The sequence below is a fragment of the Spermophilus citellus genome, assembly GCF_964194105.1.
Source record: "Spermophilus citellus genome assembly, chromosome: 7".
NCBI classification, from domain to species: Eukaryota; Metazoa; Chordata; class Mammalia; order Rodentia; family Sciuridae; genus Spermophilus; species Spermophilus citellus.
In genome coordinates, this window is record NC_138188.1 from 91270460 (window position 1) to 91296720 (window position 26261).

Below are 26261 nucleotides of genomic sequence, written 5' to 3' on the forward strand. Positions count from 1 at the left end.
CTATATTGTTTTGCAACGAGTGCATATTAGTACTAGTCCATAGATTTGCTTCTGACATTCTTTTTTTTTCTCTTTTAATTTTTTATTAGTTGCTCAAAATATTACAATGATCTTGATATATCATACATTTGATTCAAATGGGGTATGAATTCTTATTTTTCCAGGTGTACAGATTGCAGGATCACATTAGTTATACTTCCACGTTTATACATACAGCCATACTAGTGTCTTTTGAATTCTGCTACCCTTCCTATCCCCCCTCCTCTCCGCTCCCCTCCCATCACCTCTTTCTACCCATTCTACTGTGACACATTTCTGTCTTTTTTTCTTCCCCCTCACATCATCTTATATGTGATTTTGCATAACAATGAGGGTCTCCTTCCAACTTCTGTACAATTCCCCTTCTCTCTCCCATTCCCTCCCACCTCTCATCCCTATTTAATGGTAATCTTCTTCTCATACTCTTCATCTCTGCTCTTTTTTGAGTCACCCCCTTTATATCAAAGAAGACATTCGGCATTTGCTTTTTAGGGAATGGCTAGCTTCACTTAGCATAATCTGCTTTAATGCCATCCATTCCCCTGCAAATGCCATGATTTTGTTATTTTTTAGTGCTGAGTAATACTCCATTGTGTATAAATGCCACATTTTTTTAATCCATTCATCTATTGAAGGCCATCTAGGTTGGTTCCACAGTCTAGCATTTGTAAATTGTGCTGCTATGAACATCATCGATGTAGCAGAATCCATGTAATATGCTCTTTTAAGGTCTTTTGGGTATAGTCTGAGAAGGGGAATAGCTGGGTCAAATAGTGGTTCCATTCCCAGCTTTCCAAGGAATCTCCATACTGCTTTCCAAATTGGCTGAACCAATTTGCAGACCCACCAGCAATGTACAAGTGTACCCTTTTCCCCACATCCTCGCTAGCACTTGTTATTGTTTGACTTTGTAATGGTTGCCACTCTTACTGGAGTGAGATGGTATCTTAGGGTGTTTTAATTTGCATTTCTCTGATTGCTAGAGATGGTGAGCATTTTTTCCTGTATTTGTTGATTGATTGTATATCCTCCTCTGAGGAGTGTCTGTTCAGGTCCTTGGCCCATTTGTTGATTGCGTTATTTGTTTTCTTGTTGTTTAATTTTTTGAGTTCTTTGTAAGCTCTGGAGATTAGAGCTCTATCTGAAGTGTGAGGGGTAAATATTTGTTCCCAGGATGTAGGCTCCCTATTTACATCTCTTATTGTTTCTCTTGCTGAGAAAAACTTTTTAGTTTGAATACATCCCATTTGTTGATTCTTGATTTTAACTCTTGTGCTATAGGTGTCCTATTAAGGAATTTGGAGCCCGACCCCACGAGATGGAGATTAGGGCCAACTTTTTCTTCCATTAGACACAGAGTTTCTGGTTTGATTCCTAGATCCTTGATGCATTTTGAGTTAACTTTTGTGCAAGGTGAGAGAAAGGGATTTAATTTCATTTTGTTGCATATGATTTCCAGTTCTCCCAGCACCATTTGTTAAGATGCTATCCTTCCTCCATTGCATGCTTTTAAAACCTTCCATGATAAACAAATGTTAAAAGAATTTGCAGCTAGAAAACCAGTGCTTCAAAACTTCCTTGGCAAAACATTACATGAAGAGGAAATGAAAAAAAAAAACAAAAAACAATGAAAACCAACAGTGGGAGGTAGTACAGTAAAGAAAAAACTAATCAAAGAGGAAAAACAAATCATGTTAAGTAACAAAAATAAACAAATATGGCTGGAAGTACAAACCATATCTCAATAGTAACCCTAAATGTTAATGGCTTAAACTCACCAATCAAGAGACATAGACTAGTAGAATGGATCAAAAAAATATCCAACAATATGCTGCCTACAGGAGACTCCTCTGATAGGAAAAGACATACACAGACTGAAGATGAAAGGTTGAGAAAAATCATACCACTCACATGGACCTCGGAAGCAAGCAGGAGTGTCCATACTCATATCAAATAAAATAGACTTCAAGCCAAAGTTAATCAAAAGGGATAAAGAAGGACACTACATACTGCTCAAGGGAACCATACACCAACAAGACAAAACAATCATTAATATATATGCCCCAAACAATGGTGCAGCTACGTTCATCAAACAAAGTCTTCCCAAGTTCAAGAGTCAAATAGACCACAATACAATAATTATGTGTGCTTCAACACATCTTTCTCACCACTGGACACATATTACAAACAAATAGAACTCAATAATACAATTAATAACTTAGACTTAATTAACATATATATAATATACCACCCAACATCAAGTAGATACATTTTTTTCTCAGCAGCACATGGATCCTTCTCAAAAATAGACCATATATTATGTCACAGGGCAACTCTTAGAAATTATAAAGGAGTAGAGATAATACCATGCATCTTATCTGATCATAATGGAATGAAACTGGAAATCAATGATAAAAGAAGGAAGGAAAAATCTTCTATCACTTGGAGAATGAACAATATATTACTGAATGATCAATGGGTTACAGAAGACATCAAGGAGAAAGTTAAAAAAATTCTTAGATATAAATGAAAACACAGACACAACATATCAGAATCTATGGGACACAAGGAAAGCAGTTCTAAGAGGAAAATTCATTGCTTAGAGTTCATTCCTCAAAAAAGGAAAAAAAAATAACAAATAAATTATCTCACACTTCATCTCAAAGCCCTAGAAAAAGAAGAGCAAAACAACAGCAAAATTAGTAGAAGGCAAGAAATAATTAAAATCAGTGCTTCTGACATTCTTAATAGTGAGTTTTTCTAGTTCTTAGGTTTACAGAAAATGAACTCTCATAACTCTAATGGATATAATGAATCCTAAAGGTAACTTTATAATGTTTCTTCATGTCACCAGTATCAACAATGTACAGAAAAATTCTGTATTTATTGAAGGAAATATTATTGTGGAGTGTGTGTGTGTGTGTGTGTGTGTGTTCAAAAAATGATAGGTGAAATTTAAACACCTGATAGTTCCAAGTGCTTGAATGTATAATCCAATGTCTCAGCTCTACAAGAATTTAAATACAGATTTCATCAGGAATTCAGTTTCCTGTACATGTTCCCTGCGTTTAATTTCTATTTTTACTCTTAGCCATGCTACTCCCTACACACATTCCCTATCCCTGATATTTCTGAGATTTCCTTCAGAGTGTGCATCTTGTGCTTTTGAAGTAGAAAAGCAGCTACAAAGTTAGTCTAAAGATTGTAATTGGCTTTAATGTAGAATTGGGCAACACTTTATTCCATAAAATAGAGCAAGTGTTCCAAAGAGCTAGGAGTAAGAGTTTGGTTTGGTAGACAGAGAAGCGGCTAAAGAAAGCAGAAACAAAGAACAAAAAAAATAGATTGGCCATTTCAAAGTTACTCTCCTTACAAGGGAGGGATAAGTAGACAGAAAAGAAAAAACAACTGACTTGTTAATATAAATTTTCTTCAGATTACCTTTCTGAAAGTGTTAAAGCAAAAGGAACTTCATTATCATGGTGATTAAAACCAACCTCCTTGGGAAATTTTGTTGCTATCTCTGTCTCCCAATTTCCCAGAAGGCCAGATAACAACTTTACCTTCTTTTTGGTGATGTGGAACTTGAGTGACTCATTTTGATTTTTAGCCTGGTCTGTTGGGGCTGTCAGTAGGAGCAGAGTCCAAAACAATGGTCTCCATTAATTTTTATTTAACAGCCCTTTCTCACAAAGTCTTTCAACTTCTGCTTTAAGCACCATCTGAGAACTGTTTCTCCTCAAGTCAAAGACATTCTGGGAGGGCAGTGAATTTAACAGCTTACAATAGCACATGACTCTGACTTTTCTGTAAAATCATCCACCTTGTTCCACACAGTGATTTACCTAAGCAAAGCCAGTCAGACTCTTTCCCAAGGGCTTCTAAACCTGCTGAAGAAGAGATATTTCTCTCCCTCTGTGAGACCATAATTTTGAAGAACCCACCAAGTCTGGAGTTTTCAGCAGTGATATTAAAAGGAGGCAATCTGCCTGAAAATAAAGCCAAGATGCTCTAAATAAATAAATAAAGACGCACAGCATGACTGGAGTTGTGGTCTCTATGAGAGTAGTCACTGAGTGGTGTTTTACATTTGAATGCCTTCAAATTAAATTAAAATGTTCACTTCCTTGGTTGCTATTAGCTACATTTCAAGTGCTTAATATTCACATGTGACTACTGTACTGGACAGTTCAGATATAGAACATTTCTGTCATCCAGTAATATTTTATTGGACAACATGATATAGAGGAAGAAATAGAATCCTAATGTTATTCTTTAGGTCTCCCAATCTAGCTTCACCTAAAATTGGGTCTGCATTCCACTCCATTTCAGTTTAAGCTAGGAAAAAGAAAAAGAAGAAGAAGAAAAAAAAAAGAGAAAAGAAAGAAAACAAACAAACAAACAAAAAGCTTATTTAAATTTCTAAATTATATTTCTAACCTTAATACTTAAGAGTAGAAACCAGTCATTGGCTTTTTCCCCTGAACCACAGTCAGAAAACAAACAACTTTTTCACCTTTTCCCAATGACCTTTCCTGACAGGACTCGACCTCATCCTTTATTTCAGAAAACACACATACACACACTTATCATCAATGGATCTGGGGACCAGGTTTTGACAGATGTAACTGAGAAACTGATGTGACTCCGTTTTTGAGAAACCAGCATTTACCTCAGAGCAAAGCCTGTCCAAGGAAGGGGGCATGACCCTTTTTCTTGGAAAAACCCACAGAACACTCCTACTCACATACCCACCCTGCTGAATTGTTTTTCTGCAAATAATAGGAGAGATCTGCTGTGCCAGGTGTCCCTGACTCAGTTAGGCTAGGGAAGGACCCATAGCAACCCCCAATCAGCATGAGACAAGGAAAATACCTGGGATGCCAGATGACCTCCCACTAGTTTATGTAGTTGATATCATGTTGGGAAACCATGTAGTTTAGAATGTATACACCTCATGGATTAAACCAATCAGTTCAAATGAATCCCCCTCTTGTACTAACCAATCACCCCTTATCCCAACTTGTTCCCTCCAGTGAATGTGCTAATCAATGTTCAGAATTGTTGTTTGATTTTCCCACAGTGTGAAGTGATGTTGTGACACATAGAGTATCCCCCCAAACCCTATAAAATCTCACTGAACAAAGGACCAGGACACAGTCTTAGGGACTGCTTCGTGGGAAACAGTGGTGAGTCCAGGTTGGAGCTTGCAATAAAGACTCTGTGATTGCATTGGATTCGGCTCCTGGAGGGAGCCCACGAATCTGGCATTACATTACCTCAAGGCCAATTTCTACTATCAAAAATAACCAAAGTTGGGCTGGGGATGTGGCTCAAATGGTAGCATGCTCGCCTGGCATGTGCAGATGTGCAGGGTGCTGGGTTCAATCCTCAGCACCACATAAAAATAAAATAAAGATGTTGTGTCCACTGAAAACTAAAAAGTAAATATTAAAAAAACTCTCTCTCTCTCTCTCTCTCTCTCTTAAAAAAAATAACCAAAGTTAAGATATTAGTTCAAAGCATTGAAAACTTTTTTTTTTTTTTTTGAACAGTAACTACTAACAGTAGGAGAAACAGCTGAACTCTATTCTGATTTGCACAAAGGCGATTGGACATTTTAAAGTAGAGACTCAAGTGATAATCTGCAGAGTTCATCAGTGTAAACAGGATCAGGCCAGCTGTGCCTGGTCTCTCAGAGATTAGGAGAAAAAGGTCTTATCCTTCCTAATGAGTACATTTCAAAGAAATGGCCTTCAGGTCCTTGAAAAAGGAACCCCTGAGTTATAGGAGATATGCATACCTCTCAAAGCTACATAAAAAGACTCACAATTTTATGCCTTTTGAGTAAATGCACTAAGTAGAGGTCTTTCATCAGTTGTTGGATATTCTGTTGACAGTCAGAGCTTTCCAGACAGAAACTCAAAAAGGGGTTGGGTTGTCCCAGAGACACAACCTCAGGTTGCTAGAAGGCATGTTAAATTTTAATCAAGTATGTGCAGGGGTTTGAATGGGATGTTTGTACCAAAATTTTTTGCTGCTCTTACTACCTAGATTTTTCCACAATGCACAGCCAAAAATAAATTGTGTAACTTAATCCACAAGTCAACTCTTTGATTTAAATACCTTTATCCATTTTATAGATGATGGGATCAAAACTCAGAGGGCTTAAACTACTTGTCCAGGTCACATACTAATAAATTAAAAAGCATATTGCAACCCAGATTTCTGATTAAACATTTTCTCACATCACCCATAACTTTATCTCCCTACAGATCTCCCTAATTTTTCATGCATGGGTCTATAACCAGTTCTCAGAAGTGCCCTTGCCTTTTTATGACAAAGACCATACAAAGTGAATAGGAAGAAAAAAAATCTACAAAATGTCAGAAACTTGTGATTAACAGGCAGCAGGTGTACAAACGGAAAGTGGAAAGTGTGCAACTCACATCCATTGTCATCTTAGCAAATGGCTTGGTCCCAAAGTTGCTGAGGGGGAAATTTGATTATCTTTGCTTCCCCAGAAGACTGATAAATAGAATTCTGCCTGCTATTGTTCCAGATTCAGCCTGAACCTTCCATAGTATTTTAATCAGCAGCAGCATTATATAGCATATGGGAGCTATTTGGCTGAAAGGAGACTCCAACTGTCACTGGTACATCTGCCCAACATGAAAGGGAAATAATAATATGGAATAATGAAACTTATCTGGAGAGCAGCTTCCCTGAGAAACTCTATACTGTATCTTTACAACATCCTATTAGGTAGGTCAGGGAACTACTTGGGTATAATCTTGATGTTTACTGGCTGATTCCACCAATATTTTTAATATCTTACTTCTTTCTAAATCCTATTTCCTCTCAGTTTTCAATCAATTATTAATGTTCACTCATGTCCCCATATCCTTCATTTCTGTTATTTTCTTCCTTTTCTAACTCTATATTAAAAACCCTATATTCTAACCCTATAATAAAAAACTATGTATAAAATGAGTTTATATTGAAATCAAGTCTATACCCTTAATTATATCATCCTATTTTACCAAAGTAATGACCAAATGTAGTCATTACTTCATTTATTCATTTTCTTAATCATTAAAACATAATTGAATGTATTTGTTTAAATTCTGAAAGGTACAGATGCATCACAAGTAGTCTTTTCCTTCAAGCATTTAAGACAAACAGCTAATGACAATACAATGTGGTAATGTTGTAGGGACAAATGAGGCAAGGCACCAAAGATAGCAGGAAACAGTTTTATTTGGCTGCAGCCAGGTTCAGAGGGTACAGCCTTTGCTGTAACCAATCAATCCCCTGAACCCCAAGTTTAGGAAATTTCCTAGTTTTATACCCAGCATGTAAGGGGAGAGGCTCAGAAGTTCACAGTCTGCAGAAGTTTACATAAAAGCAGCTGTTTCTTTTACTGTTCTGGGAAAGTGAACTCTTCAAGGACAACACCTGAGAAGGGGAGAGCTTCTTCTCCCCTTTCTTTCCTCCCCCTGCCAGCTGTTACCATGGAGCTCAATTGTAACATATCTTAAAAATGTAGACATCTCTGTGAAGCTCTGCTCAAGGCCAGAGGCCTTGTTTGCACATTTCTTCAAAGTACTATATTGGTTACATTTGCGAAAAACTAGTAGGGGGATGTCCAGCACCTGGAGTGCTGGTATCTTCTTGGCCAGTGGCCAAATAAACAGGGTGACATGAAAATAGAAAGTTTATTTACAATGGACTCTTTTGCTGACAGTCCTAAAATCAGCCATGGTGTAGAAGGTTTTTCTGTGGAGAAAGGGGGTGCCACTTCAGTAACTCTCATTGTCTTATTGAGTCCATTAAAGTGCAGGAAAAAAAAAATTAACATCCTCATGCCTATGTGGCTGTTCAGGCCTGATTCTAGAACCAGGCTCAGAAGCCAGTGGCAGCCATCTGCATTTCCCTCTCCCCTCTCTTGGCTTTTCTGGACATGCTTCAACCCACACCACAGAGGTGGTGAGAGGAGGTAATGAAGAGCTGCTTCACAATCTCATGCACACATGATGATAGTGTTGATTGAACTCACGGGTTACCTCAGGAGTGAGCATTTTGTTTTAACTAAACTGTGTCAAATCCAAAGCTCTTGGCATATGATTATTTTCCAATTTAAGTAAGTGTAAAGAATGAACCATTTTATTATTAGGAAGCAAAACAGGATTTTGAAGAGAAGACCTGCTTGAAATTGCTGTATTTTGTTCAAAATATAAAGTCAAAAGTCATGGATTGATCAAAACCTCTTTTAACCCTTTGAGCAAGAAACAGAACTTATCACCTGACAGAAGGATAGTTGAAAAGAGAAATGGGTATGAGTTACAACCAATCCAGTGCTGGAGCCATGCAAAAAGATTCAACTTTCTTCCTCTGTCTCTGGACCTAGTTATCCAGCTTCAAAAAGCTTAACTGGCCAAGGGGTAGGAGACACTTTCTTACATGATATCACCATCAAAGTGCTCAAGCTATAAAAAGGAAAGCCTAAAGAAATGGGTGCTTGCAAAATAAAATCTATATGGATTTTGTACAAAGGTAGGAATTCACTAAATTCTTCCTTCTGAATCAACAATGGAAAGTGAAAAATTATTCTTTCAGCATCAGACCCAGATTGAGCAACAACAATTCTATGTGTCTCAGTGAAGGCCTGAAACTGATACTGATCATTTAGGATCTATAAAAGGGTGATGGTATTGTTGAAGTTTTATGCTTAGTTTAAAATTTAAGTAGCAAATGTTCTCAAGGTAACATTGTAATATAATCCACTAAGTTATTTTCCTTAGTGAAGATATAACTTTTTTCCTTTTCTTTTTATTTATACACAATACCTAGGAAAAAATAGATATAATAAAAATATTCTTTGCATGCATGAATGAATAAACTGTTACAAGTCATTATTTTCAAATGTTCTGAAACAAGATTCAAATTTATTTGTACAAGTATTATAAAAATAAAACAACTATTACATTCAAAAACCATAACTAATATTGAAAATGATATGCCAAAATTCCCAAGCTCACATATTAACCTCCCAACAAGTTTATAAATCTTGAGTCACACTGACACTATGATTTCAATGTTGTTTATAATGTTGGCTAACCACTTCAACAAATATCCCCTAAAGCCCCATCATCTTCATACAATGGAATTCTCCTTTTAGCTTAAGTCTGAGTCCCATGACAATTGCAGGATGTGAGAGCAAGAAATTTTGGAGCATGAAGTTATTCAGGGACCCTAATCTTTTTACTTCATGGGTTCTTACAACTACAGTCACCCCAAAGTTCTCCAATGGATTCCTACATTTAACCAGCAGATGAGAGTAAAGATACAAATATTATGGGAGGTTTTGTAGTCCATGAATGGAAATGAGCATGTGACTTCCACCCACATTCTACTAACCAGAATTCAGTCTTTGATTTTTAAGTTAGATAAAGAATTTCATTTTGACAAAAAAAAATAATATGCATTGTCCTGATGAGAGTGGAGAATCACATTGGTATGCTGAATAGGAGAAGCAAGAGACAGAAGGACCTGTGAAGAAGTTATTGCAGTAATATGAGCAAAGAATCAAAAGACCCAGACTAAGATGGTAAAAACAGAATAACAAAAAGGGCAAATATGCAATATATTTTGAGTAATTTATTGAGTGAGAAGAAAAGAAACAAGTAAGCCTCTTGAATTTTATTTTATACATATTTACATATTTAGATATACATATATATTTAAATTGGGGGCAGTCTTTTAGTTAACTGATGCATGTTTTTGTGGTTTGTTAACTTTTCCTCACAGGTATTGTGATAATAAAGAAAGATTTGGATGTAGGAAAAATGTAGAAAAATGTAGAAAGCAGTGTCTGTGGGAAGTCAGGGGAAGCTAATGAGGAATCAGGAAGACAAAGGAAAAGTTTAGGGTTTCTGCATATCACACTGAGAGTTTCAAAGTCAATGTGTGACAACAAATTAAGTGTCAAAGAGAAAAAATTGCATCCCAAACATTTCTGTGTTTGTTTGGTTGTTATTCCCACAACTGTCAAATATTCAGATGCAAATAAAATTTTTGAATAAATAAATTCATTTTGGCTGTGGCAACTAGATTATAGTATGCATCTTAGAGAATTCTACAGAGATTTTAATTTTAATGTGAAGAACAGAAAAGTTATACCTGCAGAAGCTAACTGGTAGCCAATTAATCAGACAATTGATCTAATGGAAATTAGCTTAAGTCATATTGTTGGCATGCATTAGAGCAATTAACTAATGTTCAATGAGTTTAAAATTTACCATATGAAGTCCATTACTTAGACAAAGAAAGTTGTCATTAATCCCTGATAAAATAAATATCTCCTGTTGCAAGCCATCCTGCAGCCTTTCTGGAGTTTACGGGAGACATTGACAGAGTAGCTGTACTGAGCACATGGCTGTCCTTTAGTGGTAATAACAGCCAGCATGAGGGACTAAATGTGAATGAGCATTTCAGTCCCGTCACAGAGGTCAGCTCTTCATCTGGAGATTCTTAGGATTATACCAGAGAATTCCAGAAAATACATGTTCTCCCCAAAGTGAGTTAATTCTTTTCTTTAGGACTTCTACACATTTAATTCTTTTTATGCAAAGAAAATTTTCACGTACATCCTTCTGTTTTTCAATACAAAATTGGTAGAAGTAATTTTAGACATTTATTCTGTCTCTAGGCAACAGAAATATTTTAAATGAAATTTTCATTAATTTCTAAATAAATATGCAATAATCTACATATACAAGTATTCTATTGAATGAATACCTTTTATCATGCATATTCGAAAGGTAGAATTTCATATCTCAATCATACACATTTAGTATGCTTACAAACACATTAATAGATTCAAGTTGCAAAATGGAGCAGAAAAGTCCCTAAATAACAATACCCCATAATAGAGCACCAAAGAATATTTGAGTTACTGTGGTCCATTCTACATTTAATCCTTGTCAGAGGCAGATGAAGTAGACACCAACAACATTTTCAAATTACTAACTGGAAAACAGGCACAGGAGATAAATTTGCTGTTGGAAATGGCAGAGAAATGGCAGGACTGGACTACTGCGGGTTCTGCCTTCTTTACTACTTGATGTCTCTTGGAACAAAAGCACAGTTTACTCCATCATGGGAAGCTACACATGGGGTTTGTGGTTAGGCAGCAGAATGTGTTTGAGTTAGCTTTTTTCCTGCTGTGACTAAGAGACCCAACCAGAACAACTGTAGAGGAGGAAAAGATTATTTGAGGACTCATGGTCTCAGTCCATAGACAGCCAGCTCCATTCCTTGGGGCTCAAGGTGAGGCTGAACATAATGGTGGAAGAGTGTGGTCAAAGGAAGTGGCTCACATCATATGATGATCAGGAAGCAGAGAGAGAATCTATTGCCAGATACAAAATATATACTTCAAAGGTATGCCCCAATGACCCACTGTTATGCCAGATTCATGGGACCCCAATAGACCTCCAGGAGCCGAATCCGAAGCAATCACACAAGAGTCTTTATTTCAAGCTCCAGCCTGGACTCACAACTGTTCCCGACACAGAGGTCCCAGGGAGTGAGTCCCCGTCCTTTGTTCAGTGAGATTTTATAGGTTTTGGGGGGATACTCTATGTGTCACAACATCACACAGCAAATCATTCCATACCATGAGAAAATCAAACAACTCTTAACATTGATTAGCACATTCACTGGCGGGAACAAGTTGGGTATGGGTGATTGGCTAGTACAAGAGGGGGTTTCATTTGAACTGATTGGTTTAGGCCACAAGGGGTGTATGTGCTAAACTACATGGTTTCCCAACATGTTATCAACCACCATAAACTAATTGGGGGTCATCTGGCTTTCCAGGTATTTTCCCTGTCTTATGCTGATTAGAGGTTGCTAAGGGGGTTGCCATGGGTCCTCACCTAGCCTAACTGAGTCAGTACACCTGGCACCACAGATCCCTCCTCTTATTTACAGACAAACAACTCAGCAGGGTGGGTGTGTACTTAGGAGTGCTCTGTGGGTTTTTCCAAGGACAAGGGTCACGCCCCCTTCCTTAGGACAGGCCTTGAGGTAGAAGCTGCTGTTATTTATTTTCTTTAAAAAATGGAGTCACATTAGTTTCTCACCACCTCTTCCAGTCACACTATACCCACCTTCAATTTCCACCCAGTTAATCACATAATGGGTTAATTCACTGACTGGAAGGCTCTCATAACCCAATCATTTCTCCTCTAAACTATCTTGCATTATCTCATGCATAAACTTTTGGTGGGCACCTAATATTCACACTATAACAGCATACCAGGAAGAAGAGCTGGAACAATGGGTCCAAAGTAAAAAGGAGGGTTCAGGGCATCAAGAAACTTAGGTTAATGGAAGTTAAAAAACTATTGTTAATGATTCCAATAAAGAGAGTGATACGCCTAAGGTTCTGGATTTTTCTAAAACATTCAAAAAGGTAATGGATGAATTACCTCAGCAACCTGCATTTCATTATTATCTTCATAAAAATAAATGCTGCTCAAGTAGCCCTCCTTTGGTAGAGACTAGGAAATAAGAAAGATTTGTTTACTTGTAATTAACTTAGGTCATCCTTCTTGAATTGTTGCTAAGGTGCCAAAGATTTCTGTCTACCACCTGTTTTCAGTTGCTGCCAGGGATCTCCCTCACTTTAATAATTGCAGTTTCCTCAGTGAAATTGTCTGTGACATTCTCAAGACCTATCAGGGAATAGACTGTGCTACATCAGTACATGTTTATATTAAACCTATTAGCTCATATTTTCTTTTGGAAAACAAAAACACTTCTCATATAACCTTAGGTAGTATAGTTTATTTATCACTAATGATCCTGATCCTAGTAGAGCCATAATCACCAATGAACTCTTAAACTTTTAACCAGGTAAGTAATCTGATTTCAAAGAACTAGAAAGGAGGTATAGAAGAGACCACTGTCATATAGCAGTATTTAGCATACCAGAAATTTCATACATGTACATCATGCACATATTTTGTACTTTCTTCAAGTGGACACACACACACCCACACACATGCATGCATACATATGTACACTGTTATGGTTTAGATACATGGTGCTCCCAAAGCTCATGTGTGCAACAATGAAAGATAGTTTGCATTTGAAATAATTGGATTATGAGAGTCTAAATCTAATCATTGCATTATGATAGATATTAATTGGGTGGTAACTATAGGCAGATAGGATGTGGCTGAAGAAGGTGGGACCCTTGGGATATGCCTTTGGGGTATATATTTTGTCCCAGGGGAGTGGAACTCTGATGCTTCCTGGGTGCCATGTTTTTCCCAGCTGTTTTCCTGTGCCACAAACCTCTGCCATGATGTTCTGCCTCACCTCCAGCCTCAAGGAATGAAGCCAGCCATCATCAACTGAGACCATAAAATCATGATCCCCAAATAAGCTTTTCCTCCATAAAATTGTTCTTGTGAGGTCTTTTGGTCATAGCAGCAAAATATATGAATAACACACACACACACACACACACACACACACATACACACACACACACATACGTTCATATATAATCAAAACTATCCTAGATCAGATTTTCCAGGGAACAGATTCTCATGTGGAAAGGAACACATCAGAGAGATCAGAAAGTGTTTTTCAGATGATCTATGGAAGGAAGGAAAAACAAACCAGTAATGACCAGAGTTGGGGTGGGGCAAGCAAAACTGATGGGCACTCAGAACTGTTAAAAGTTGATGCAAAGGGCCTTCAAATGCCCATGTCATTGAATAAAGACATCACCTGGAAGGAGTAATGACTATGGGTGAGTTTTCTTCAGGATGGTACTCATTCAAACAGGCCAAGGGTCCTTTTTTAACAGTACCATCAGCTGTTAAATGAACATGTAATTTGTTTCTAAATAAGGATTTTGATGGCATATCACAGTTTTTATCCTGCAGAGTATCATGATTTGGATTTGGAATGTCCCTAAATAAAGGCTCATGTGTTGAAGACTTTATCCAGTGCATCAATGTTTAGAGGTGGGATTTGAGGAAGTGATTGCATATTAAGAATCTTGACATTATCAATGCATTAACCCATTATGATTCTCCTGCTTCAGCCTCCCAAATTGTCAAGATTAAAGACATGTACCACCTCACTCAGCTTAAATTTGTTTCTTCAGGTAATTTTTCAAAGTGACAAGAAACCAACTAACAGAGGTAAAACAGCTCTATAACATAAGCAATAAGGTTAAACAGACATATGATAATTTTATCACATATATGCATACATAGAAAATATAACGAATGAATATTTTATCTTTTCTAAATACTATGCAAGTATTTGAAGATTTTATGTTTAATAGGAAGAGATAATATAAATCCCAGATCTTCAAATTATCTAAAGATCCTGAAAATCATATTTCAGTTATCATATCCAGATCATTACCAATGATATAAAAATTCTCAGAATTATTTTTGAGATGTAGTAGAACACAGTTTTTTAAAAAAATGATTAAACATGTTGGAATAATGTTACTTTTCTGATCAATATGCTAGAAAAAAAACTTGAGTAAAATTCACAGTTACAAAATCAGGGAAAAGACATAAATATTTTAAAATGAAAAGTAGTCAGTATTGTTAAGGATTCATTTTAATTATGGAAATTGAGATTCTTATGCAAGTGTGTGTGTGCAACTTCTTTTAAACTGGCATTTTCAATAAAAATTATTTTTAAGGGTGCCACACCCTTAATTTTAAGGGTGTTCCCTGGAAAATATGATCTAGGATAGTTTTGATTAAAAGATAAGTTACTGGTTATATAAAAACCACAACTAGAAACAAGGAAAGAAAATGAGCCAGTGAAATTGACAATCTTTGGGATTGGCTTTTGATGTTGGAGCTAAGAAAGGATGTTACCTTCTTAGGCTACACAGTCTCTAAAAGATACATTAACTTGGACGTCATGGTGGAACCCACAAACTTATCTAAATACAATTTTCAAAAAGTTCAAACCATGAATTAGAATGAATGCATAAAAAAGTTTATTTCATTGATGAAGGAATCAGAAAGAGTGAAAGCTAGTTATCATTAGATTCATAACAAACTAAAAGTGAATGCCTTCACCCAGTTTCCTGTCAAAGGGAAGCATTCCAGCTTTGTACCATTCAGCAGTTTGCTATTTTCTGTGCCCATCTTAATGAAACCTTTGCTGACTCAAAGATCCATTTCCATCTTCGGGGACTTCCTGACCTTTTCTGCTTTATCTCCTGATGCAGCTTCTAGCCACTTTGGGCTGCCTTTCTAGTTTATTCATATTACCCCTTATTATGGTTTGGATCTAGAATATTCCCCAAAGTCTGTGTGTTCAGAGGTGAGGCTTTGGGCAAGTTATTTGATCATGAGGACTCTGACTTCATCAGTGAATTAATCCAATGATGGCTAAATGGACTACTGGGAGGTGAGGTACTTGGAAGAATGCAAGTCACTGGGTCCACACCCTGACAGGGCTTATGTTCTCTCCTGCATGTTTTTCTCCCCTCCCTTTCCTCTGCCCTCCCCTTTTCTCCCCTTCTCTTCTACTCATCCTCTCTGCCATAATCTGAGCAGCCTTCCTTGGCCATGCCCTTGGAGGATGATATTCTACCTCACCACAGGCTCAGAGAAATAGAGTCAGCTGACCATGCACTGAAGCCATAAATCAAAACAAACTTTTCCTCCTCTAAGTTGTTCTGATCAGGTACAGTTTGCTTGAAATGTCTAACATTACTTCTTTTAGTGTTTTGGTTAATTTTTAAAATTTTATTTAACTCTATTTTTTCAAAATGTGCCTTCTTTCTTTCATTTCTCAGATATTCTAAGAAATCTTCAAAGTTTCAAAAAAGGCATATAAAGTGTTATAATGAAAACAGTTTCTCTCCCTTTCATGATTTTTATGATCAAAAATTGAAGTAAAATGGTTAAACTCAACATTTAATGGGTTAAGACAAAGATTACTCAAAGCTTATTCAAAGTTTATTATCAGAGTAGCATCTTTACTTCCTAAATAGTTTAGAATGTCACTACATTTGTAATTGTATCCCAAATCACACATGCATGATGACTTTTCTTCCCTACATCAGTTTTATTCTGTCAAATGAGAGCAACATTTTGGCAAATGAGAGAACGAATATTGAAACAAGGAGTATTTTCAGAGTTTTATTCTATTAAATGCCTACAGAATTATACTCTAGTAAAAAATAAAATAAAATAAAGCACTCTACAACTTAGTCTAAATTTTTTTCTGATTTAAAGTTTCTGACACAGCATGATACAATTGATTATGGCAATGACTTTTCCCCCCCTTAAGTCAAGAAAAACTGCACAACAATAATTAACTAATTAAAATTTGCATAATTATGATTACAAAATTCTAAGAGAACTGTTGTAGTAACAGTATAACAACTTATATAAGGCAAATTAAGTTGTATTTCCTCTCTGCTTTAATTTATTTTAATCCAAAAGAGTAATAAATAGGATATGTCTAGTTGATGAATTAATTAACTGTAACATATTAAGAAGTTAGAAATTGTTATGATGCTGAACAATCTCAATGCCCTAGAAGTGTAGCATCTTTATTCTTTATTTGCTAAATAGTTTAGAATGTTACTATATTCATAATTATGTCCCAAATAAATATTAGTAAACAACAACAAAAACAACAACAAAAGATTCAGGGGTCAATCACTCTGAAAGAGCAAGAACAGGGAAAAAAATCACTTTTAATGAAGTGGAAAAGATTGGTTTAATGTGTTTGACAGTCATACTAAAACAATAGTAATGCAGAATTGAAACTCCATTTACTTTCTGCAATGAGCAGAAATATTCAAGGACACTGAGAAAACATAATCAAAAGAAGGTGTAAGATAGATTTTATTTCAGGTTTTTGATTTATATAGTTTGAAAAATTCTTGGGGGATCCAGAAGGAGGTGGCATTCTGTGTTGCTCCATGACCTGGGACTCAAGAAGTGAGAACACTGATTCTCTGTGAGCAATATTCCTGCTTCCTCACAGGAATCATGGCCACTGTGCCTGTGCATGGCTCTAGGCCTCAACATCATTGTAGGTCTCCCAACTACTTGTCCATGCAGGACTATGGGGTGCCTGAGCAAGACCATCAGCAACAGCACCCACACAAAACTTTTGACCATACAATTGAGCAGAAATTGAGGTAACTCCTATGCAGGACACCTGGCAGCTACCCACATGCAGGCTCTCTAGCCGCCATTCCTGTGGGGGCCCCCATCAACCAACGTGGGGCTTCCCCAGTTGTCTCCCTTTTGGGATTCTGCATCAACAAAGATAGTCCCCTATGTGCTGTAGCTTGCATGTACTGGGGAACTTCACCCAGGTTCTGAAAACAGCCACAGCCATATGCTGCTTGCCACAGACCCAGTCTCTAAATTTATCATCCAATGCCATCACCTGGCTCCTCCACTCAACCCAATATCCCATCTTGGGCCACTTTCATCACCATCTTTAGTGGGGGCAACTCCCAGTTTGGAACTCTGGCTATATAGGTACCCAGTTTCTAATTAACCCTCTCTCCAGCAGCTGTTTACCAGGTGCAGTGATTGCCTCCCCCCCCCAAAAAAAAAAAAAAGTTCTCAGTGGAGAAGGCGTGCAGTATGCCCAAATCTCGACACACACGAGCCCTGGAGACAAACATCATTTATTAGGAAGCAGTAAGGCAGAGGGTGAGTGTGATACAGTTTAGAGACTAACACAGAAACCAGGAACTGAGACACCTTCAGATGAGATGAGGAGAAAAGACCAGGAGCTCACATCACAGGAGAAGACACCAAATGAGATCCCTGAGGTGCAGTCTCTCTTCTGGACTGGCAGGTGTCACACCCCACTTCCAGGTGCCCTTCACCCAGGAACAAACCTCCCTCTCTGGTTACCTTGACTGTCCTGAGGGTGGAGATACCAGCTAACAACAGATGACCTTAGATATTAGATGAAAAGGGAAGCAGGAAAGATAGTGATCTCTAGCCAAAACAATCATTGTTTCTTCCATTGAAATTTTTTTTCCTTTCTTCTCCCTCTCTAGTCTCCTGCCCTCACATCATAAACATATGTGAAACCAAGTACTTTGCATAAATTAGGATATTGAGGATTGAGACGACTGAAGAGTATATTATAGTTATGTTGTATATTCTTTTCTTTTTTCCTCCGATTTTTACTATTTAACATTTTTAATTTTTTCTTAATATAAATGTGTGTTTGTTTTATGTACTATGCTGTCTTTCTAGTTACTTTCTCTCTACTCACCTGCTACTCACCTTCTTCTTTAGATTTATTTTTTCTTTTTTTATTTCTTTTTTTTAACTTGTTTTAATTAGTTATACATGACAGTAGAATGCACTTATAGATTTGGTATATAATACATAGATGGAATAGAATTTCTCGTTTTTCTGAGTATACATATTGTAGAATCACATTGGTCATACAGTCACATACATACATACAGTAATAATGTTTGTTTCATTCTACTATTTTTCTTATTCCCACATCCTCTGACTTCCCCTCTTTTCACTTTCCTCTACCTAATCTAAGGTTATCTTTCTTATTTTTTGCATTACAATTCTTAATACACATAAATACCACACTTTTTGTATTTCTGTATGTTGACATCCGACTTAAGTCCTCATACATGTACTTTGTATAATGATGACCATCATATTCCACCATCCTTGTTACTCCTCTAAACCCTTCCTTTCCCTCCCACCCCTCTTCCTTATCTTGAATTCATCTTTTCTCCCCATGCTCTCCCTCCCTATCTCACTATGAGACAACCTCCCTATATCAGAGAAAACATTAGGTATTTGTTTTTGGGGGATTGGCTGACTTTATTTAGCACTATCTTCTCCAACGCCATCCACTTACCTGCAAATACCATGTTTTTTTCTTTTTTAATGTTGAGTAAAATTTCATTGAGTATATAGGCCACACTTTTTTAATCCACTTATCCACTGAAGGACATCTAGGTTGGCTCCACAGCTTAGCTATTGTGAATTGTGTTGCTATAAACATTGATGTGGCTGTGTCCCTGTAGTATGCTGTTTTTAAGTCCTTTGAATATAGTCCAAGGAGAGAAATAGCTGGGTCAAATGGTGGTTCCTACCCAGTTTTCCAAGGAATCTCCATATTGCTTTCCAAATTGGGAATCAATTTAACCAAAGAGGTGAAATATCTATACAATGAAAACTACAGAACCCTAAAGAAAGAAATAAAAGAAGACCTTAGAAGATGGAAGGACCTACCTTGCCCTTGGATAGGCAGAATTAATATTATCAAGATGACCATACTTCCAAAAGCACTATACAGATTTAATGCAATTTCAATAAAAATCACAATGGCATTCCTCATAGAAATAGAAAAAAAATCATGAAATTCATCTGGAAAAATAAGAGACCCAGAATAGCTAAAGCAGGAAAAGTGAAGCAGGTAGTATTGCTATACCACACCTTAAACTATACTACAGAGCACTAGCAACAAAAACAGCATAGTACTGGCACCAAAACAGGTCAGTAGACCAATGGTACAGAATACAGGACACAGAGACTAACCCACAAAATTACAATTATTATAATTAAAATTATGCCAAAATATGCACTGGAGAAAAGATAGCATATTCAACAAATGGTGCTGGAAAAACTGGAAATACATAGGCAACAAAATGAAATTAAACCCCTATCTCTCACCATGCACAAAATTTAACTCAAAATGGATCAATGACCTAGGAATTAAACGAGAGACTCTGTGTCTAATAGAAGAAAAAGTAGGCCCTAATCTTCATCATGTGGGATTAGGCCCCAATTTCCTTTATATGACCCTTATAGCACAAGAATTAAACCCAAGAACCAATAAATGGGATGGAATCAAAGTAAAAAGTTTCTTTTCAGCAAAAGAAACAATCTGTGAGGTGAAGAGAGAGCCTACATTCTGGGAACAAATTTTTACCCCTCACACATCAGATAGAGCACTAATCTCTAGGGTATATAAAGAACTCAAAAAGCTAAACACCAAAGAAAACAAATAACCCAATCAACAAATGGGCTAAGGACCTGAACAGACATTTCTTAGAAGAAGATATACAATTAAGAGATAAATATATGAAAAAATGCTCATCATCTCTAGCAATCAGAGAAATGCAAATCAAAACCACTCTAAGATATCATCTCACTCCAGTCAGAATGGCACCTATTATGAAGACAAATGACAATAAGTGTTGGCGAGGAGGTAGGAAAAAAGTACACTCATACATTGCTGGTGGGACTGCAAACTTCTTCTTTAGATTATTATTTCACACTTTCTAAGATATAATAACTCTCCTCCTACCTCCTTAGCATATGGTCCCACACCTCACCCCAGGTTCTTTGTCCAAAACCAGAAACTGTAAATTCTTTTACAAACCTATGAATATATTGTAGATAATAATTGAACTCACCATTTCTGTAAATTGTGACCAAACTGTAAATGTCTATTAGCAACTATTTGCTTGTTGATATTTTGTTTATATTGGGATCTGTTAACATTGTCCTTCCCCTCAAAGGAGAGATACTGGAACACTACAGGGTCACCATAAGCCTATAGGGTAAAAACGGTAACACCGTGGATCCACAATACTAGAAGGGAAGACACAGGAGCAACATGAAAAGACAAGGGAAGAAAGTGCCCCAAACAAGTCAAAATACCACATAGCTAGAATCCATGGCTAGCACAGCAGATGAAATGACAGAGAAAAAGTTCCGGATGTACATGATTAAAATATTCTGTGAATTAAAGGATGATAGAGCAAATACAGGAAGCAAAAGATCATGACACAAAGAACTACATAAAAAAATACAGGAAGCAAAATATTACTTCAATAGGGAGATAGAGGTTCTAAAGAAAAACCAAATAGAAATCCTAGAAATGAAAGAAAAAATATGCCAAATTAAACTCTTGGAAGACAGGACCTCAGACAATGAAGACAAAATATATAATCTTGAAAAGAATATAGGCCACACAGTGAAAATGGTAAGAAACCATGAACAAAACATTCAGGAAATATGGGATAGCTGAAAAAGACTGAATTTAAGAGTTATTGGGATAGAGTAAGGCATAGAGTTCCAAACCAAAGGAATGAACAATCTATTCAATGAAATAATATCAGAAAAAATTCAAAACATGAAGAACGAATTTGGAAAATCAAATTCAAGAGGCTTATGGGATGTCAAATGTACAGAATCAAAACAGATCCACACCAAGGCACATTATAATGAAAATGCCTAGCATACAGAATAAGGAGAGAATATTAAAATCCATAAGAGAAAGGAATCAGATTACATATGGAGATAAGTCAGTTAGATTATGTGCATATTTTTCAACCCAGACCCTGAAAACTAGAAGATTGTGGAACAACATATACAAGCTTTGAAAAACAATGTATGCCAACCAAGAATATTGTATCCAGCAAAATTAAGCTTTAGATTTGATGATGAAATAAAAACCTTTCATGATAAATAAAAGTAAAATGAATTTACAGTTAGAAAACCTGAATTACAGAATATTCTTGGCAAAATATTCTATGAAGAGGAAATGAAAAACAACAATGAAAATCAGCAGAGGGATGTATTACACTAAAGGAAAAAATAATCCGAGGAGAAATGAAGTCAAGTTAAATAACAAAATGAACACAAATGGCTGGGAATACAAATCATGTCTTAATAATAACCCTAAAACACATAGAGTGGCAAATTAGATTTAAAAAACAAACAAACAAAGACCCAACAATATGCTGCCTTCAAAACACTCATCTCATAGGAAAAGACAGCCACAGATTGAAGGTAAAAACTTGGGAAAATCATACCACTCAAATGGATTGCAAAAACAAGCAGGGGTTTTTATCCTCATATCAAATAAAGTAGACTTCAAGCTAAAGTTAATCAAAAGGGATAATGAAGGACATTTCATACTGCTCGAGGGAACCATATACCAACAAGACATAACCATTATAAATATATATGCCCCCCAAAATGAAGCATTTATGTTTATCAAACTCTTCCCAAGTTTAAGTGTCAAATGGACCACAATACAATAATTCTGGGTGACTTTAACAGACTCTTTCACCACTAGATAGATGTTCTAAACAAAAGCTGAACAAAGAAACTATAGAGCTCAATAATAGAAACAATTGAAAAAACTGACAAAACAAAAAGGTGGTTCTTTGAAAAAATAAATAAAATTGACAAGCCCTTAGCCATGCTAACAAAGACAAGGAGAGAGAAAATTCAAAATTATTAACACACTTGATAAAAAAAGGAAATATCATGATGGACAACACAGAAACACAGAAGATAATTAAAAAATATTTTGAAAACTTGTACTCCAATTAAATAGAGAATATTGAAAGTATCAACAAATTTCTAGAGTAATAGGATTTCCCAAATTGAATCATGATGATATACACAATTTAAACAGACCAATTTCAAGCAATGAAATAAAGACACCATCAGAATCCTACCAATCAAGAAAAGCCCAGGACCAGATGGACACACAGCTGAATTCTACAATTTCTATCAATAAGAACTAATACCTATATTCTTCAAATTATTTAATAAAATATAAAAAGTGGGACCACTTCCACACTCATTCAATGAGACCAATATCATCATGATTCCAAACTAGGCAAAGACACATCAAAGAAAGAAAACTACAGATGAATATCTCTCATGAACATTGATGCAAAAATTAAAAAAAAATTCTGGTAAATCAAATACATATTAAAAAATTAAAAAGATCATGCACCATGATCAAGTAGGATTCATCCCAGGGATGCAAGGTTGGTTAAATATATGTAAATCAATAAATGTAATTCTTCACATCAATAGACTCAAAGATAAGTATTATATGATCATCTCAATAGACACAGAAGAAAACATTTTACAAAATTCAGCACTCGTTCATGTTCAAAATACTAGAAAAACTAGGGATCAGAGGAACATATCTCAACATTATAAAAGGTATCTATGCTAAGCCCCAGGTCAACATCATTTCAAATGGAGAAAAATTGAAAGCATTCCCTCTAAAAACTTGAACGAGACAAGGATGCCCTCTTTCACCAATTGTATTTAACATAGTTTTTGAAATATTGGCCAGAGCAATTATACAATTGAAAGAAATTAAATGGATACAGATAGAAAAAGAAGAACTCAAATTAGCATTATTTGCTGATGATATGATTCTATACCTAGAAGACCCAAAGAATTCCACTGGAAAACTTCTAGAACAAGTAATTGAACTCATGAAAGCAGAAGGATACAAAATCAACACTCATAAATCAAAGGTATTTCTGTATATAAGGGAAACAAGGAAAATTATCCCATTTATAATAGCCTAAAAATAAAATAAAATACTTGGGAATCAACCTAATGAAAGAGGTGAAATATCTATACAACAAAAACTGCAGAACACTTAGGAAAGAAATTAAAGAAGACCCCAGAAGATGGAAAAATCTTCCTTGTTCTTGGATAGGCAGAATTAATATTGTCAAAATGGCCATACTACCAAAGGCTCTATAAGATTTAATTCAATTCCAATCAAAATCCCAATGACATTACATATAGAAACAGAAAAAGCAGTCATGAAATTCATCTGGAAAAATAAAAGACCCAGAATAGCAAAACCAACCCTTCCTTAGCAAGAAGAGTGAAGCTAGTGGAATCACTATACCAGACCTTAAACTATACTACAGAGCAATAGTAACAAACACAGCATGGTATTGGCACCAAAACAGACATGTAGACCAAAGGTACAGAAGAGAAGACATAGAGACTAACCCACATAATTACAGTTATTTTATATTAGACAAAAATGTCAAAAACATACATTGGAGAAAAGATTGCCTCTTCAACAAATGGTGCTGGGAAACTGGAAATCTATATGCAAAAAATTAAATTAAATTAAACCTCCATATCTCACCATGAACAAAACTCAACTGAATGTACCAAGGACCAAGGAATTAAGCCAGAGACATTGTGCCTATAAGAAGAAAAAGTAGGACCAAATTTCCATCATGTCAGATTAGGCACCATCTCTTACAGTGCAAGAATTAAAATCAACAATCAATAAACAAGAATTAAAATCAACAATCAATAAATGGGATGGATTTCAACTAAAAAGCTCTTCTCAGCAAAAGAAATAATCACTGAGATGAATACAGAGCCTAAATATTGGGAGCAAATTTTTTACCTACTGCACATCAGATAAAGCACTAATCTTTAGGGTATATAAAGAACTCAAAAAGTTAAACACCAAAATAAATAAATAAATAGATAGATAGGTAGATAGATAGATAATTCATCCCAATCAATAAATGGGTCAAGGAACTAAACAGGCCCCTCTCAGAAGATGATTTACAATCAATCAATAAATATATGAAAAAATGTTCAACATCTCTAGCAACTAGAGAAATGCAAATGAAAACTACTCTACTAAGATTTCTTCTCACTCCAGACAGAATGTCAGCTATTATGAAGAAAAACAACAATGAGTGTTGGTGAGGATGTAGAGGAAAAGGCACACTCATACATTGCTGATGGGACTGCAAATTGGTGCAGCAAATATGGAAAGCAGTATGGAAATTCCTTAGAAAGCTAGGAATGGAACCACCATTTGACCCAGCTATCCAACTTCTTGGTCTATACCCAAAGGACTTAAAATCAGAATACTACAGGGACACAGCCACATCAACGTTTATAGCAGCACGATTCACCATAGCTAAACTGTGGAACCAACCTAAATGCCCTTCAGTAGATGAATCGATAAATAAAATGTGGTATATATACACAATGGAATTTTACTCAGCAATAAAAGAGAATAAAATCATGGCATTTGCAGATAAATGGATGGAGTTGGAGAATATGATGCTGGTTGAAATTAGCCAATCCCCAGAAAACAAATGCCAAATGCTTTCTCAGACATATGGAGGCTGATTCATAGTGGGTTTGGAGGAGGAGCATGGGAGGATTAGATGCGCTCTAGATAGGGCAAAGGGGTAGAAGGTAAAGGGAGGGACCATGGGGGTAAAAAAGATGGTGGAATGAGATGGATATCATTACCCTAAATACATGTATTAAGACACGAATGGTGTGAAAATACTTTGTATACAACCAGAAAAATGAAAAATTGTGCTCTACATGTGTAATGTGAATTGTAATGCATTGTGCTATCATATATAACAAATTAGAATAAAACAAAAATAAGTAAAACACATCAGCCCTTGGTTCCTGTGGTTCTGCATCCTCAGATTCAATCAACCACAGGTTGAAAAAAGTTTCAAAAATTGAATTTGTACTATAGATGTATAAACTTTATTTTTCTTGTCATTATTCTCAAATAATGAAGCCTAAAAAGTATAAAAGAAAAATCCTTGTGACAATGCAGGAAGAGAAAGAGAAGAAAAAAAAGATTTTAAAATTTTATAGTCTAAAACAAAGGCACCCAAAACATTCACAGAATGAGGAAAATTTCAGAGAACTATCAAGCTAAAGGGGCAAATTATAATGAAAAAAAATCTGACAATTTTATCTTGCTCTCTTCCAAGTCTTAGGTTTACAAGTGCATTAGTTCCCTGGCTATCAAATGTGATTGAATTGTAATTACTATTTTAGCAATGGCAGTGCACAGTGTGAGAAACAGCTCACTTCCACACCTGGGCACTCTTGGTTCAAGCCCTAACTCCTCTTTCCCAGTGTTTCTGATCATAGGCATCTAACTCTTCATTCCCACAATTTGATTTACCAGTTTTCTCGATTTACCAGTTCATTCTCTTTTCAGAAATAAATAGGCAGAACTTTTATTTGCCTTCATTTGAGAATGTGCGGCCTCTTTGTGGTAATGCAGTCAGGTTAAAAAAAAAAAAAAATTCCCTATTCAATTCAAGAAAATCACATTTTGTTTTTTCAGAACCATCAGTGTTTAACATTTCTTAGGGATGATGGGTTCACACCATTTTACACAGCTGTCATCAGTGACATTTCAAAGAGATTTGTCCTGAGCATTTCAAACTAAGCAAAAACTTTGGTATTTAACTGAAATATCATCAAATGGGGCCTGCTTTAGTGTTTATCATTAAATATTTCAACATCTAAGACCTTTCTAAGCATTTATTTTCTATGTCTTTTCCT